The 5,412-nt window shown below is 41.9% G+C and overlaps 1 long non-coding RNA gene across 1 annotated transcript; it reads left to right on the top strand.

Annotated features, from left to right (window-relative positions):
• Positions 1 to 4,000: 4,000 nt before the first annotated feature.
• On the top strand, positions 4,001 to 4,921 carry LOC112189529. Its single transcript, XR_005805969.1, has 3 exons — positions 4,001 to 4,501; positions 4,591 to 4,623; positions 4,707 to 4,921. It is a non-coding gene; the product is annotated as an uncharacterized LOC112189529 (long non-coding RNA).
• The last annotated feature ends 491 nt before the right edge of the window (positions 4,922 to 5,412 follow it).

The following is a 5,412-nucleotide window of genomic DNA, read 5'->3' as shown; positions in this document are numbered from 1 at the left end:
TTAGTCTGCCACTCCTCATTTCTTGTCTAGCTCGCTTTCTCATTGGCTCAATTTCTCCAAGACACGCTTTCTCAGGCCAAAATGCTCATTTTAGGGCCAAACAGCTCATTTCATCATCATCTACTCCAATGTACCTAAAAAATAGAAATTGAGTTAAAAATCGATTCGTTAAGGAATTAACTAAGCAAAATGTGAGGAATTAACTATTAAAATACCGCATTAAAATGCTCCTATCAGTCGCCCTATACCAATTTAAACCGGCGCAACAATTTGACCGTGATACGCGGCGATGGCGGCAGTCCTCTGTCGTTCCCCGTCGTCCTCCCCGTCGTCCGCTTGCAGAAGAAGGTATCAGGCGGGTTCGAGTTCGAGCAGTCAGGCGGGTTCAATTGGCCTTTTTGATGCGCGCACCGAGGTTTGAATACATGGGCACCTCGGATTTCTGTGATTTCTGGGTGTGGAGGTGGAGGTGGTGGGTTCATGAGTCTGAGGCTGACAAGTCAAAGTTGACTGAAGATCGTTGAGTTTTAATGCATCGTCGATTTGGAGAAAAGGGTGGTGTTGTTCCCGTCCTCCTCCTCCGCGTCCTCTTTTGGTCTTTCTCACCGGAGATTCATCCGCTTGGTTATTACCTCCGTCCTTCATGTTTCTACTGTTACAAACGCAACAAACAGCACACCACATAGACCAAACCGAAGATTATAAATAGGGCTTTTCTACATTAACTTTTGTCTTATTTGTTTGTTTTGACTTTACGTACTAAAATGTCAGGCAATGTGAATCTGACATTGCAATGTAACTGTGGGGTTTGTTTGTTGGTCTACTGGGGGCAGTAGACACATTATTGGCCCCCAGTAGACTTTGATACGAGGGACAGAGATCACTATAGTGTGGTGTTTTGATAAGTTATATGTTGTTTTCTGTGTATTAAAGTCAAATTATCTGTGAATCCTACAAAAAGGTGCATTTTTGGTGGTCTATTGGGAGGCAGTAGAAACATTAGACTTTGTATTGGGGGGCAATAATATGATTACTGGGGGCAGTAATATGATTATAAATTGATCAATTGTTCCTGTAGTGTATTAATTTTGGTTTTGGGAGTTCATACAATTCACTGGACGTCAATAATATGATTTTTGGGAGGCAATAATATGATTACTAGGGGGCAGTAATATGATTACTGGGGGGCAATAATAGCCTGATTCTGGAATCCGGTCACCGGTCGTCGGAATCCGGTCACCGTTAGCCGGAGTCCGGTCACCGGAATCCGGTCACCGTTCGCCGGAGTCCGGTCACCGGTCGCCGGAGTCTGGTCGCCGGAGACCGCGCCAGCCACTGGTCACCGTAGCACAGCAAGGTGGAATGTGACTTCTCTCTCTAAGTGAGAAAGAAGGAGAGGGCAAAAAAGTCTCAAAAAAAAAAAAAAAAAAAAGAATTAATTGGGTAAAGGGAAAATAATCCCTTAGAGTGTTTTGGGTAAATGGGGTTAAAAAACAGTTGGTGGAGCAAGTGGGCAATTTTTAGCCTAAAATCGGGTAAATGATCATTTTCCCTTAAAAAAAAATAATATAAATTCAAAACTAGCTAAATTAGAGACCATTGATGTAAACATATTCTCTAAAGTGGCTAGTCAAAATGAATTTTTAGCTACTTTGGCTAAAATTTAACTCAAAAATGGCTAGCATTGGTAAATATGCTCATAGAGTTTAGCTGATCCTTAACTATTTTAGAGAACATATCTTTCCTTAAAAAAAAATTTAACAAGAAAAAAAAATATTTTGAAGAACAAGAGATCTTGATCCTTTTGCTTCCAAGAGGTGGGGCTAGCTTCTGGTGGTTGTTTTGATCTATTATTCGGGGGAACCCAAGCTGGTGTGCTTTAGGTTTGCTTGGCTTTCCAGTTTTGAGGCTCCTTGGTAGTCGGAGATCTGTGGCAACGCTCAATCAGCGGCGACGCTGGGGTCAAGTTGGGGTTGCTGTACGAAAGGTTAGGCTGGCCTGATGGACTTGGAGTGGGCCTCTCCTCTTGGAGATACTTTTGGACTTTAGTATTTGATCTAGGGTTTTTGCTCGAGGCCCATCTCTATGTTAAGTTTTGTCTATTTACAATAATTTCCTAGTAATAGGAAGCAAAGCACTTTTGTGCACTCTATGTACCTCTAGCACCTCTGAAGTAGTACCAAATGAGGATTCCCACTATGTCTACATATTTGAATGTGTAATGAGTATGTCTATTATCTATGTACCATTGTAGGTACTACCACTATATTTTTGTCTGCCTATAGATGGTAACGGAAGGGTATGTAACGGCCTATTCTGGCTTGTGATGAATATATTCACACCCTATGGGTTTCACTAAAAAAAAACAATTCCACTTCTCTTCACTTTATTTCTTTTTTTCTATTTTGTTTTTCTCAATGGACTTTCACATATATTTTCGGAGACAATGGGATTCCACTTCTTTTATGGCATCGACCATAGTAGACTCATCGTTGACTTTTTGTCCTTTTGTCGGAAACTCCAAACTGCTTCATTTTAGTGTCATTTTCTCTTGATTTCCACATAAAAATTACACGCATTTCTATGTGTGTAATCAAGTTCATTAGTATACTGTTGAGAGAAAATCTGCACACAGTGAGCGTAAATGTCACCCAACATAATTTCACTCGTATTCATTTAGTGAATAGAGTTTTTATTATTTTGGGTTCGACCCATTCAAGACAGAATGTGTCTCTTAATTACAATCCCTTGTTACAGGGAAACACCCTTTGATTCCATTTATGAAGAAACCAATTGACGGGATGTGTGTTTATTTGTTTTTGCGGCTGCACCCGGATATTTGAATGGGTTGCCTACGTACCCTTGGAGAGGGATCAAGCCACTCGTAGTTCAAGCATTTGAGATTTAAATGAGTAGATGACCCATTTATTTTGGATTTGTGTTTGAGAGATTTGAAAGGTTTAGAGCCTTTGAATTTTGTGTGATTTGGGAATGATTTGATTTTCTGATGCTGGGAGAATTTGACTGGAGTCAGTGATTCATTTGGGACTGGTTGAATTTGACTGGTGGAGTCAGGGATTCTGTTTGGAGTTGCGGTTGCATCTAGTGGGTCGCTAGACTGCCTACATACCCTGTGAAGGGATCAAACCACTGTAGTTCATCGGGAATTGGGATTTTTGGTTTTGTACCAACTTTTATCCAACGGATGTGTGTATATTTTTTGAACCCGTCAAATGTATTTCTTTGGGACACCCAATTTGGTAGAGTGTCCGTTGATTTGACCCAGACCCGATGTACTGAGATTTGCAGTGGGCCTTGTGATTTGGAATGGGCTTTAGGCTGCAAATTAATCGGGCTCGAGCTTTAAAGTGCTCTGAACACCCATATTTATCCTCAGGCTTTAGTTTCATCAACGCCAGGTGGAAAAGTGATCTGGGCATCATAATGGGCCTTGGATTTTGCAATGGGCTTTGTGTCGCCTTCTTCACTTATCGGCGAATCATATTATGGAACCATAGTGATCTACTTCAAGTGATTTGGGCACCCATCTTGAGTTCTTGACTAGCTTTGAAATGGGCTTGCTTCCCGATTTTTTCGTAGGAGGCCCGGCTAGTTTGACTTAGAGAGAGAATTTATCTTGAGGCTCTGAGCATATCACCGCTTCACCGTTTTATAGACAGAGTGACGGAAAGCCAAAGCTTAATTGTTTATGGTTTTGATTCTTCCAAGCACCTGGATGTGGCCATGTTCCTTGTCACTTTGCCATTTAATTCCCATTTCAGAAGAAAGCTACAACAACACCATGCTTTGACAATTGCATATGGAATTTTTGTCTTGACGTGTGTTAATCACTTCATCTTCATGGCCTCAAGAGATTATTTAATTAATCTTGCCATCATTCTTCACTTTGTCTTTATACTGATCATGCTACGGCCCCAAGGATAATTTGGTTAATCCTTGCCACATTTGTCTTCTAGTTGAGCATACATGGTCAGGTTTGAATACTTTGTGTAGACAATTAATATGGCCTCCACTATGTTTTGTCTCCACCGTTTCAAGAGACATAGCTGTAGCCCATCACTTTGACACATAATTTCAAAGCACTTGTCCTTCTCTTTATGTGCCTTCAACGTCTTCTTCTCTAGGAACAATTGAGTTCATTCACCTCATTTTGGCCGAGTCTCTGTATGTATTGCAGATGCGTCATTTTCTTTGCTTTGATTATAATATTGCCTTGCAGACACCATACAAGCTGTGGCTCCACGAAAGGCAGAAGCTTTGACATGTTCTTCTGGGATTGCTTTGTTCGTGCAATCCTTTGTGTCAATTAGCCCTCTCTATTCACGGCGATTTGTGAGCTTTGGCATTCGTTGTCTCCATCACCTAGGCAGCCTTGCAATCATCTTGTGCAGGTACAAGTGCAGGCAGGGAGTTTGACAGCAAGGGCAGGCAAGAACTTTGATAGCAGAGGCCATTTCATCACTGGGATTTGGTGGACAAGGTGAGTCCAAAATTCTCATAGAGAGGTGAGAAAGCTTCTGCTTCACATCTTGGTCTCAGGTTTCTGATTTATTTCCTCCTTGCTTGCAGGTTACCAGGAGTACTTCCAAGAGAACATCAAGGGTGAGCTTTCCTCTCCAGACACCACCTTTGATGATTTGTGTGGTTGTCTTGCTTGATCATTTCTTTGTGTGGCTTGTTTGCAGTGGTGCAAGGCCATTTGTTGCGTTGCGGTGGAAGGGATTGCAGGAGGTAGAAGGCTTTTGGTGGTGACCGTTGTTGACTTCCAGAACGGATGGCATGACACTCCACCGATTGGTCATACACTCGTTGATACACATGTATCGTATACGAGATTGCGATCGTTCGGGGATCTCCATGGCTCCACAGCGACACCAGTAAAAGAGACCCTGCAAAAAAACAAGAAGTAGCAGAGAGGCCTTAACCTTTTAGCGTCTGCTTGCCGGCTCCTCCTTCGAACTGCTGGAAACTTCTTCTCTCTTTTGCAGCAGGGCTTCACCTTTCTCTTGATGTGTTTTCTGTCCTCCAGTCCTTCTTGCTGCTCCCTTTTTTCTCATCGGTGTGGTAGCTCCTTTTATAGGAAAGTAATGGATAAGGTGGAGCTGAGGATGACTCCAGTTTGAAATTGAAATGATTTGATATTCAAAACCAGTTTGACCGAGTTTGTAGGTGTTCGGCCAGCCCCACAAAGCTGCTGGAATTTGAATTGATGATAGCTATCTTGGCTTTGATTTCATCATAATTTGAAAAGTCCAACTAACTGTTGTGGACGTTAATGTGCATGTATGAGCCAAACAACTTGAAATTTGAAAAACTGCATTATCTCTTCCAACTCTAACTGTGGTTGATCTCATCAGCTTCCTCTTTATTTGGTTTGAACGTACTTGGCCT

This window comes from Rosa chinensis, chromosome 2 (assembly GCF_002994745.2).
Source record: "Rosa chinensis cultivar Old Blush chromosome 2, RchiOBHm-V2, whole genome shotgun sequence".
NCBI classification, from domain to species: Eukaryota; Viridiplantae; Streptophyta; class Magnoliopsida; order Rosales; family Rosaceae; genus Rosa; species Rosa chinensis.
This window is presented reverse-complemented; position numbering and strand designations above follow the sequence as displayed.